At 35.1% G+C, this 13091-nt stretch overlaps 2 pseudogenes; one reads left to right on the top strand and one right to left on the bottom strand.

Annotated features, from left to right (window-relative positions):
• The first annotated feature begins 549 nt into the window (after positions 1 to 549).
• On the top strand, positions 550 to 7861 carry LOC148939122 (innexin shaking-B-like; annotated as a pseudogene).
• Positions 7862 to 9019: 1158 nt separating this feature from the next.
• LOC148939121 (aurora kinase pseudogene) lies at positions 9020 to 12412 on the bottom strand (annotated as a pseudogene).
• Between the last annotated feature and the right edge of the window lie 679 nt (positions 12413 to 13091).

The following is a 13091-nucleotide window of genomic DNA, read 5'->3' as shown; positions in this document are numbered from 1 at the left end:
GGTGGATTTGTAAGTTTTATGGAGATTAATAAGTTGAGAAGCTTATGGGTACAGGTGTGGTACATAGAGATAGTTTTCTTCAATCTACTTAGAAATTAATTTGGATCTAAGGGTGTATATTTGTTATTTGTATGTTGTTTTATTTTTGGGAAAAAATGGAAAAAAAATTTTTGAGGAAAAAATGGGACAGATGGCGACGGTCTCACAACAAAACATCTCAAGCACTTACCTGAAAGTTTCTATTCCCATCTTCAGCTTATCTTCCAGATGTGCATCACCAGGGGTTTTGTACCAAACAGTTTCCTGAAAGGAGTCATCACTTCTATCGCCAAGAAAGGAAAAGATCCCAATGACTGTAAATCTTAAAGACCCATAACAGTCTCTTGCATCCTGAGCAACGTGTTTGAGTATGTGATCTTCTCCGAGCTGGATGCTGGAGATTTCGGGGATAATCAACTTGGATTGCAGAAAGGTCTCGGTTGTCCAGAGGCTCATCGCCTTCTTGCTAACGTACACTTGGACTCAGAGAGAAACAAGTCGCCTCTCTATATGTGTACTATAGATATTTCAAAAGCGTTCGACAACGTCAACCACATGAAATCAATGAATGCTCAACTTCTGAGTGGTGTAAGTGCGATCATAGTGAAAACATTGAAATTCTGGTATGAAAATTCAATAGTTTCTGCCAAATGGAAAGATAGAACATAAGATCCCGCCAAAATCAAAAGAGGCGTTAGGAAAGGGAGCATTCTTAGTCCTCTTATTTTCAGACGTGTAATTTCCAAGATTCTGGACCGCATCTCGCCTTCCCTTCTACTTCACGGTACCGACCTGTCTTACCTTGCATACGCTGACGACGTCCTTCTGCTCAGTAGATCAAAAGCTGACTTACAAGATAACCTGAGTCGACTCCACAGTGACTTTCTTTCTATCGGGCTCTCTATCAATATAGAGAAGTGCGAGTTTTTAACCTTTAACGCACCTAAAAGTGAATCTGTGACCCTCGGCAATCTTGCAGTCCCTGCAGTGTCTGAGCTACGATATCCGGGTATCATGATTGCAGACACGATCGGTAAAACCAGGCAATCCATCGTCAAGCAAACAACTACCGCCATTAAACATGCTTACGGGTCTGTAGTGCCGAATCGCGGACACTACTCTAGAAAATCTCTAGCCTCAATTTATAGTTCAGCTTGCCAACCACACACAATCTACCTTGCCAGTGTATCCCATTTGCTCACAGTGAGAGACTGTGAAAAAATCCGAAAGTACTACTATAAGTATTTAAAATTTTTACTGTATATACCCAAGTGATGCCGGAATTCTTGACTGGAAAAATATGGACTTCCGGAGCCATCCAAGCAAGGGTCGACCATTCGGGACAATTCAGTTTTCAAAGTCAGATTGATGAGACGTCGTTTTTCACCTGCATTTGTTTGAGTTTCGTATCTTTTTTTTTTTTTTTTGCTCCACTATAATCTTTTTGTAGATGGTGGGTAATTAAATCATTATTATTATTTTGTTTTAACTATGACCATGTAGTTCGAACTGTATTCACAGTAGTTTCAACATGTAACTTTAATCAGTTTTTATACTAAGCATGGAAAAGCACGATATCCATTGTTACGATAGTGACCATTATTTTTGGAGAGTGTTGATGGATTTGTATTGATTGACTACTACTAATCACTCACTTCAGCGCCAAGCTGTCTGAGGTCACCACAGCTACGTAGGTTCCTTTTCTATCCCGATCTATTCAAAGCCTCTTTCTTTACACCCCCACAGGAAATTCCCATTTCCATTAAATCTTTCTTTACGAAATCCTCCCACCCCAACCACAGACGACCTGCTTTATGTTTAGCCCTAGACGGTTGGCCGAAAAGGGCAATCTTTCACCCTTCATTTGCAAAACGTCCCTTAACGTTCTCAACCTTTCTCTCATCATAGCTCTAGAAAGTGGGACTGCACCACACTTTTCGTGTATATATATATATATATATATATATATATATATATATATATATATATATATATATATATATATATATATATATATATATATATATATATATATATATATATATACATATATATATATATATATATATGTCTGTAATATGTAACCACACTTATTGTTGAATCGATTGGTACTAACTGTTCTTTCACTATTAACATGGTTTCTTCAGAAAAGGCCATAGTACCAGAGGTTCTTTTGCTATTAACATGGTTTCTTCGGAAAACGCCGTAGAACCAAAGGTTCTTTTGCTACTAACATGGTTTCTTGAGAAAAGGCCGCCTAAGTAAAGAACGATGTTGGCACAATGTATTATTTATTTATTTTTTGGTTTCTTGGTTTGCTTTAGACCAGGAGACTTCGTATCGAAGGAGTTGTCGTAGAAACTTCGAAAAGGGCTCGTTCGATTGCAAATTGGAAGGGCTTGTGCCCCTTTTAATAGCCGAAAGTCATTGGAAGGCGACTAACACCCCTTCCACGCCCACCATTTCCTCAAAAACGTCCAATCAAAATTTTGAGATAGCCATTTTGTTCAACTTAGTTGAAAGATCTGGAAATTATGTGATTGATGAGGACACTTCCTCCACAGCCCTCAGGGCAAGGGTTGTAAGACGCCCTGGGGGCATATAAGGTTTTTTATAGAAAGTGTTGTCGTAGAAACTTCAAAAAAGGCTCATTCAATTGGAAATTGAAAGGGCTAGTGTCCTTTTTAATGGTCAAAAGTGATTGGGGGGCAACTAACCCCCCTCTCACGCCCACTATTTCTCGAAACATCCAATCAAAATTTTGATATAGATATTTTCTTTAACATAGTTGAAAGTTCTGGAAATTAGGTCTTTGAGGATGACACCCCCCACAGCCCTTAGGGCAAGAAGAAACTTCAAGGGTTCTAAATCCCTATGTTTTCTTAAAGCGAGAATATAATTTGTAATTTACAGAAAAAATTCTTTTAAATGTTTTCATTGTTATAACTTTAATAAATCAATAATTAATTAAGATTTTAAGGAATAAATATCAGCATGTCTATATTAAACTGACATTGCACATTTTTTTTCAGTAAATTCATTTGAATTTTTTTCAGTAAAGCACAAATTGTATTCTGGCTTTTAGAAAGCATAGAATTTTAGAGCCCTACTCATATTAATTTCTGCTCGTTTTGAGTTTGACTCTTATTTATTTTAATTTCTGTTTGTTTTGGGTTTAATTCACTTATTGATACGGATTTGTGGTAGTTGTATGCTTGGTAGATTATTTGATTCTATTTTTGTTCATTTTGGTTTAATGGAGTTTTTTACTTTTTTTTTGAAAACTTATTTTGTGGAAAAACTTTTTAATTAATCTTCAGAAAAGGCCATAGAACCAAAGGTACTTGTTTGGTTGTTTTTCTTATATTTTCCATACGTTCTCTATATTCAACCTAATTTGCTGTATATTTCCAGCTACGTTTTTATACTTATGCTTGTTTATGCTTTTTTATGCTATTTACTTTTACATTGCCATAATGTAGGTTATTTTGTTCATTTTTCTTCGATGTTGGTAGACAAATAGACAAGGGTGTATCTAGTATTTTGTTCGGCAGAGTTTATATTTTTTGGGGGGGGGGGGGGGTACAAAAAACTTTACAGCACGTGTCAAAAGTTTGTTTCTATGCATTTTTATTACTTTTTACGAGACAGATTTTTTTTCTTTTTGGCTCAAATTTGGAAAGCCTTATTTTCCACGGGGGGGGGGGGTTAAACGCCGGCCACCTATCTTATACCCCCACCCCAAAATTGAACATTGCTAACCTAAAAAGATAAAAGTATTCAGGTGTAACCATATCACTTGTAGTTTTATTTCTGAAGAATTAGAAACGCTTTCATGTATAATCTTACATACACATATACAGGAGTTTTTTACTTGCGCATAGGGGAGTACCAAAATTTGTCAAAAAGCTAAGCGGAAATGAATTTATGAAACATGTTCTTTAAATCCCATACATCCTCTTGGGGCATTCGGGCTCACTCTTTTTTATTTGATGACCCAATGATCGATATGCTGTTTTAACAGGAGTAGTCCTGGATAGATGGGAGATTTACTGTCGATCACAGTTTTCGATTGGTCCTCAATAGTCCTTCCCCCTGTAGCGTAATATCTAGCTGTTATTTTTCTTTCAATTTTTCACTGAAAAATGCCGAAAAAGGGTATCTTTGGGAGGGGGGGGGTCAAGTCCAATTTTTGAATTGGGAATTAACCTATACTAATTACTTCTTTTTGGCAAAGCTATACCTTGGCTGGACGCACGTTCGCAAGAATTTGTTACGGAGGGTGAGGTAGCAATAAGAAATGGAATTCAATTGGTAATTTGAATATATAGTGCTCTAGAACTCCAGAAAATTTGAATTTATGGAGGGAAGTCCGAACAGTAAGCCCGACTCTCCCGTGTAATTGCCTGTTTGACTGATTCTGAAGCGTATTTGTAAACTGCTTTGGATTGATTCGAAGCTTCTGGGGATAAAGTCAATGAAGCACTTAATGGGCAATCATTGGGATTTAATTATAAATTATATTAAGGTCTATAAATAGAAAATTTTATAAATTTTCGCATCGTCTCAATGATGAGGGGAAAATAAAATTGTCAATGTGGAAATAATTAATTGATGGAAAATATTGTTCAAAGGAAAGTAATTAGGGATTGTAGATTATGGAGAAACTTTTGTATTTATTTAGCTTTTAATTGAGTAAATGAAGATACAAAAAGACATATTTTCTATGTCTTGGGGGGATACTCTGCCACTATTTCTCATTTTTTTTTTCAGTAAAGATACCAAAGAAAGTGTTTTTGTAAATTTAGAGAGCAATTGTCCTCTCTGAACAACCCCCCCTCCAAATCGAAGCCCATGTGTGAACGCCGAGACAACACATCATATTTTAGTAAGGGGTAGTTTTATGCCACTTGGAGAAAGAAGGATGTATTTTGGGAAGTTTAGGTCGCGGAATGGTCCATATTTTTTCCGATGTATAGGCATAAAGAGGGTGTGCATAATTTTTTGGACAGTTTTAAGGAGTTAGAGGATTTGGGGGATAAATATTTGGGATTGGGATAAGATTGAAGAAACGGATATAATTTTCTTAGAATTAATTTTCCCTAGGTAGTAGGATAGCTGAGAAGTATTTCTCTGTGACGATGCGTCACAGACAAAGTTTTTCGGAAAACGGAGGATTTTTGGAAAAAAGGAATTTTGAAAAAGAAAAAATGTGTTGTAAGTATAAGAGGGTATATAAGAGTAAACGAGTATTAGAGAAGTATTTTCGTGTGACGATGCATCAGAGAGAGTTTTTTAGAGAATTGGGGGTCAGCAGGATGATTTCAAGAAATACAATTATTGTAGCGGGGCAAAGTCGCTGCTTTGTTTCATATTTTCGTTTGAAAAACAAAATAAGGTTTTCTTTTTCATTTTTAGGTTTTCCGAGCTTCAGCTCAAAATGCAAGTGATGACGGTTCTGATGTCATTTACCACAACTACTATCAGTGGGTACCCTTTTGTCTGTTCCTTCAGGCAATTATGTTTTATACTCCTTACTTCATTTGGAAGCGGAATGATAACAACAAGGTTCGAACTGTTATACAAGGACTAAATATTTATGAACTGGAAGGACAAAAACGTGAAAAGCAAGAAGACGTTCTTGCGATGTATTTTCTTGAAAGACTTCATATTCATGCGCGTTGGGCATTTTGTTATTTTTTATGCGAGTTGTTATGTTTAATTAACGTTATAGGACAAATGTTTTTCACCAACTATTTTCTTGGAGGCACTTTTTTAACGTATGGTGTGCAGGTTTTTGAATTTTTGGACCAAGACGCTGAAGTGCGTGCTGATCCAATGGCTGTTGTTTTCCCACGTGTTACAAAATGCACGTTTCATAAGTTCGGATCGTCAGGAACGATACAACGTCATGATGCTATGTGCGTCTTGGCATTAAATGTCATCAATGAGAAAATATACGTCTTTCTATGGTTCTGGTTCATTCTTTTGGGAGTATTAACTGTCTTTCATTTGCTTTATCGCATCGCAACGCTAGCGTCTTATACTGTACGTAAAAACGTTATAAAAGCAAAAACTGGATTAGGGCACGTGAATACTTAAATATGGTTGTACCACGTTGTGATATTGCTGATTGGCTGCTTCTCTCGTTTTTGAGCAAAAATATGGAAGTACTTGCGTTCAATGAATTCCTGGAAAGATTGGCTAAGAAAATGGTTTATGGGACGAAACATGAAAGTTTCAGTGATGAAAGTGATGTAAAAAAGCCGCTTACGCAGTAAATTTCTGCAGTCTGTGGTATTATATCATATCACCGGAATCTCAATTTTGCATTTTAAATCTTTATCTACTGTATCAAAATTAAATGATGCAAATAATTATTTGCCAATTTGTTTCTTGGGCAGTATAGATAAATAGAATGGGCAAGTTAGAAAAAAATAGTCTAGATCAGTTGTTCATAAGTAATTCGAATTCAATTTTAGATATTTACTTTTTAAAGTGTCAAAGGAATTAATTGCATTTTTAATTATGAAATGTCCTGATAATTTCCATAATCAGAAGGATTAAAACCATAGAATGCCAAAACAATTTTGGTAAATGTTTAGTTTTTACTAGTTTTTCTACTCTTATTATCAATTTGATTTATGCACATTCTCAAAACTCAAATCATATGCGAAAAAAAGTTTCTTTCCGGACGGTCGAGTTAAAAATAATTATTAGTAAAGAGTTGTATTCTTCTTCACTATTTGCTGTTGGTGCTTTGTGGGGTTAATCGGTTCGGTAACTGCTTGCAAAGGGTGTCTCGAAAAGACCCATTGGATTTGAATCTACTATAAATCAAATTTATATAACTTTCCATGACTATACACCGCAGACATTAACCTGGAAGAACACAAGCACGGTATCAAAACGTAACCTCAATAATCAGGGATAGTAAAATAGGCAAAAACAATGCTGCCAGCAACAACAAATAGAAATAACTGAATTTTCAGATCCAGGTTTCTTCTTTATTATCTAAAATAGCAAAATGAATTACTTAGTTGTCGGCTTGAATCAAGATAATGTAATCCAAACATTTTTCTGGGTTTTGGAAATGATGCAGATTGGAATAGACACTAACAGAATATAATTCTCTGATTGGTTAATGTATTCTTTTTGAATTATTAGAAATTAAAAAGTGAATTCAGATAATTGGCTTAGAGTTCCTAAATACCTGGTACAAGATAGAACTCTCGTAAAAGTAAAAAAGTGGGAAAAGCACTGTTTTTTGAATGGAAATACGCCAAAGGTGCAATTTTTCAGAAAAATTTGCTTTGAAAACTGTGCTGAACTTGTGTTCAATGTATAACTACTTATCTAAAAAGGCGCCCAAACCTCGCAAGTATACCCCATCTGGAAACACTGCACTGGCCTTGAACACAGCTATGATTTTTCTCATATCTGTAGTTGCTCAAGCGTCATACGATATATACGATATATTTATTCACCTTAAAATCCTTTATGGACCATAGTTAATACACAACACTACAACACAAAGATTAGCTTCTACACAATTTTCTAAAATACATGTTACCTGGCTAGCCTAGGACTTTTTCTCGTATCACTTAAGCACTCTTGGTGCTTTCAAAAAAGTCAATTGCCTTCACAGGATGAGGACGCTCTGGTCGCTTTCACTGATGACAGTACCCTTGGCACTACAACCGGAACGGAGCATGAGATACTTACCAAACTAGTGAACCTTTTTGAGAGTAATCCTTTGGCTCCATACTAATTGCCTTGCCTTAAATACAAGTCGTTTTTTTTTTTTTTATTATTTCCCTCCCTTGTTTCTCAGGCTTGCCCTGTTACCTGATATCCATCTGTCAAGGGGTTCTCTCACTAGACCTAAGGATTGGTATGTCCTATTTCTTGGCATTCTTTTTGATGAACATCTTTCGTTTAGGCATCATATTGGACTAATTAAAATAAAGACCTCAAGAAGCCTTAGAATTTTGAGGAAGCTAAAACACATTTTCCCTGGACCAATTTCTAAAATTCTGTTCTATTACTCAGTTCAGTCCAGCGTTTCTTATTGTCCTACTGTATGGATGTTAGCTTTTTCTCCTTTTTTGAAATCACTGTCTAAGTTATCAGAAGCAAAGCTCTAGTTTCGCCTATAGTAAAGAGCCAAAATACTTTAATGTATCATTTTTCCCCAGAGGCACTTCATATGGAAGCGGTGGCCACTTTCGATTCCAAATCAAATGACAACCCCCCAAGGTTCTACGACCGCCCCTACTGGAAAAAGAAAATAATAAATAAGAGACAACGTTAGAGCGTTGCCTCTGACATAAACTCTTCCATAAAATCCTTATGTTTATGCATCAAAATCCTCGCCAAATAAGAATCCTCTTCAAATTTATCACTATTTCTGTCATTTGAATTTTCTGTAATGTGCAGATTAATCTACAACGTGGCTAATTGGCTACCATTTTTTTTTAAGACGACCGATACCGCACCTACACTAACAAATAATAATCTTGGGTAGTCTGGATAAAAACCTAAATTTAATGCCACACAATAAGTCATATCGTTTCACAAAAAAAAAAACTGACCAAAAACGATTTCAAAGGCATCAAAGGTCATTGAGTTTTTCTGGGATGTAGTCTGTAGATGATTCTTAGACTTAAAAAATTGAACTGGTTGCATATGAGGCTTGCATTGAATAAATTTTTTATGTCAATATTTTTTTTTTTATCTTCTTGAAAGAATATTTCTAGAATTTCTACTCTTTATATGCGTTTTTAGGTTCAAAGGTCAAAATAGCAACGCACGATGCCTTGAAGGGGAAAAAAACTTCAAGAGAAAATCTATAAAAAAGCTGTGAAACTAGTATATGTTGAGGAAAAAAGAGTAAAATTTAGATACAAATTTTGCAGGTTTACGGTTTTAAGCGATTTTTGTTGTTTTCAATAGTCAAGGGATTTTTCGACCATTCGTCTGACAAGTTTTCTTCTTAAACCAGCGACAATTCTGACGTAAAGTCTTTAGGACAGGCAACACTGAAATATTTGTGTATCTTTCATTAACTTAGTACTGAGTAAATCAATAAAGAAGAAGAAATACAGTATTTCAGCAGTTTCTGCAAGGGGAAAGACAAATGTCGGCCACATTCGGCCTACAGTCAATAGTTTGAATATACCTATCGTGAACGGAAAGACAAGTTCTAACGAGCAGAGAAATACTAAGAGAGCACTGGAAGCCAAGCCCACTGAATATTAACTGATACAAATCTTCACAGATTTGCTGATTCAAATCTAATTTAACACGAGCAATAAAGGAATGCAATTAAATATTTTCTTTTTATACAGCATCAACGTTCTGCTCATTTTCTCCTGCTAAAGCATCCATCTTCTGGTTGTCATCTTTTTTTACAGCATCCATTGTCTGGTAATAAGGAAGTCTTTTCCTGACATCAGGTTTGAGAAGTTCGAGCACCCAGAAATGGTTGAGTATACCTTCCAAAGAAAGACGTTCTGAGGGACTTCGACGAAGCAGCTTGCCAATCAAATCACGAGCCCCTTCTGGTACATGACCTGGAAAGTCAAATGAAACGGCCTTGATTTTTCTATATGTATTCTGTTGGTCAGCGGTTTCAAAAGGGGGTTGTCCAACAAGGAACTCGAAACAAAGAACACCTAAGCTCCATAAATCAACTTTTTCATCATGCTCTCTTCCTTCGACTATTTCAGGTGGCAGATAGTCCAGTGAGCCACAGAATGTTTTCCTCCTGGAGGATGGAGCATGAACTGACCATCCAAAATCTGCAATTTTCAACTCGCCATACAATCCAAGTAGAAGATTCTCAGGCTTTATATCACGATGAATGACTTTTTTAGAATGGCAGTATTTCAAGGCGTCTGATATCTGTGCCATGTAGCCAACAGACGTAGCTTCGTCAAAGCGCTTGTCAGGCTGACTCTGCAGACTTTTGTACATCTCTCCATTAGCAGCATATTCTAGGATTAAATAGACCCTCTTTGTGTCGTAAAAATAGCCATACATCTGCAGTACATTGGGGTGCCTGAGATGACTTTGGTTTTCAATTTCACGTCGCAGTTGATGTTCACACCTAGCTTTCTGCAACTGGGATTTGAACAAAACTTTCAATGCTACAATAAATTTGGACTTCTTTTCCCGGGCAAGATAAACATTCCCAAACTTGCCTTTGCCAAGAGGTTTTCCAATATCAAAATTTTCAAGTGACCATTTGCATTTCCTTTCTGAACTGTTTGTAGTTTCTCTTAAAGCCTGTCTCATTTCTGGAGTGGTTGCAGAACACATTTGTCCACTAGGGCTACTGACTCTAAGAAACCCCCAACATCATAATTTATATTACACCCAAAGTGACCCTTGTGCCTCTTTCTTCATATTTTTCGTCGTTATTTTTAGGTAAATTGACTTGTTAACATAATGATATTATAAAATTATATATGCAAATAGTAATAAAATTCAAAATTTGTGGCGTATTCGTTAGTGCAATCTAACCTCCCGTTCATTGACCTAGTTCTTATGCAATCGATTGCAATTGATTTTCTTCCAAAGAATATGGTATTCATTGGCTGTCATTAACAAAATCAATTTGCAGCGATTGCGATGACCTATATTTGACTTGGGATAAGTCGCTCTATGTCCAGAAAATGGATTTAATCCGAATTTAAATTTCTATATAAAAATTGAAAGTCACCTCTGATTATTAAAACATAATATTAAATCAATCTGATTGCTTTCAAAAAATTGCTTTCGGTCAGTATTCGAATATAAAAATCTCATTAAATTCCTAAGCCATCATTCAGATTTCTTAGTTAACACCACTTATTTCTGAACACGGAATGGCTCGATTGCGAAATTTGAAAAAATATCATCTAAACAATTTTTGATTGACGTTACTGAATTGTAATTTGGTGCATTTTTATATCGATCTCTTCCACTTCTGTAATAAAACTGATTATCATTAAAACAATTTAAGATACATGATGAAACTTGATGTATTTTGAATGGGCGTTTAGTAATGTGACGGTTTAGCAAGGACAAATGTGTATTTTATAAAGGTGCGTTATAAATATCGTTGACGAAAACTCCCATAATACATGTTTTAATACCATTGCTAAACTGTAAGACAGACTGACTGACATTCTAAAGTGGAACGCCATCTATTAATTTTTAACAAAATCCTTGAACAAAAAAAATTGTCGAAAAATCGCTTTTCCTTTGCGTAACAGTTAAAATAAAGATTTTTCTTGCTCATTTTAGTTGATTTCATTCTCTAAGTTTCTTAAGTATCCTATTGTTTCTGTTTGGTAGCTTTTACCCCAATTAACATTGGTGTATTATGGTGTTCATTGTGGGAGTTTTAAATACATACCTATAATTTGCCTCTTTTTCCTGATATGATTCTTGTTTAGACTTACATAAATTTATTAAAATAACAAGTGTAGATTTGAAAACAGACCTGGAAAGAATTATCATTGAGCAGATTGTCACAGTAATTTCATAATGTGGTAGATACAGCCCCTAAAAAAAATGGGAAAAATAATAAATTTTCGTTTGTGTGACAGCTAAAATCCGAATTACCCGTGATTGTTTTAGTTGCTTTTACTTTTTGAGATCTTTTCAACATCCTATTGACTTTTCTTGGTAAATTTTGTTCTAATATATTGTGGTGTATTATGGTGTTGATTTAGCAAATTTTAAATAATATGCCCTTTTGTGATGTTATTTTCATTGGTTCAGGGGGTGGGGTGGGTCTCGGAAGATCCAGGCCTTACTGCTTAAATATGAAAAACAAAAATATGACATTTTATCTAGGTAATGTTTATTAAAATACGCTTTAGGGTCTTATGTTTCACTGAACTGGTCTAAATCTCCCCTCCCTGATCCCAAAACGGAATCCTGGTTACAACCTTTTTTAACTTATATATGATGTATATACTTTTTACTGTTATAATTTATTTTTTCTGTCTGAGTTGAAACCCCCTAACGCCCCCCCCCCGTATACAGTCATGGTTTTGGATATAACCGTGAATTTATTTTCAAAGTCTTCAAATACTTATGAGTTATAGAAATAGGACCTATAAGCTCTTTGTCGCCTTAAAAATGGTCGGACAGAACCTTTGAAAAGGTTTATGTTACCAAATTTAATTTAGAAGAAATGCATGCTTTCCTTAAGTTTTAAGAAATGTCTCTCCCATTTATTAACCTTGATGGATTTATTGGGGCACATAAAGAATGACTTTGTAAAGGCTTATATTTTACTGATATGTGATAATTAGTTTGATAATGTCTAATGTGTGCTTTTATGTTAATCATTTTTCTTTTAATAAAATCTATTCTAGCATTATCTGTTCATTCGCACTTTTTTAAGGCAATTGTTTAGTGTCCACCTTATTCTCTTTCCATCTTAGTGCCTATTTACTGTTACTATTATTACAAATAGTAATCTATGTTGAAGGTCCCAATAATTACTGTAAAATTCATCAATAAGAGAAGCTGGCGAAATTTCGCCTAAAAAAACAATTTGGTGGAAAAATTTCCATAAAAAGTATTCTAAAGTACTTTTGAAAAATCGTGATTTACATTTTCGCAGTATCTGACAACATCGCTAGATCGAATCAGTCATCCTCCGACAGCCACGTCGACAAAACAGTGACATCTAATCAAATCCATTCTCCTAATAGCCAGCTCCCATGGCATCAAGTTAATATAGCTGTCTTCAGAGTTAATGAACAATTTTCCCCACATGGCTTTGATGACTTTATTGCAGTTAAAAAAAGTTAATCTGTATCTTATTTTTTCAAAATTTTAGCAAATAGTGAAAGACTTCTGACGAATTTCGGATGGGGTGTTAGAAATTAATTGATTAATAGTCTGAACAATTACTCATTTCTCTTGTTAAAAATAAAGTGCACATATGTAATATAATTAGCTTAATAATATCTTCACATGTTCAAGTCTCGTCAAGTCTTTATCTTGGTAAAAAAAAGTAAAGGTTAAAAGGAAAATAAAATGATTAG

This window comes from Artemia sp. Qi Xiang Cuo, chromosome 21 (assembly GCF_049724085.1).
Source record: "Artemia sp. Qi Xiang Cuo chromosome 21, ASM4972408v1, whole genome shotgun sequence".
Taxonomy (NCBI): Eukaryota; Metazoa; Arthropoda; class Branchiopoda; order Anostraca; family Artemiidae; genus Artemia; species Artemia sp. Qi Xiang Cuo.
Note: the sequence above shows the minus strand (reverse complement) of the source record. Positions and strands in the feature narration are given on the sequence as shown.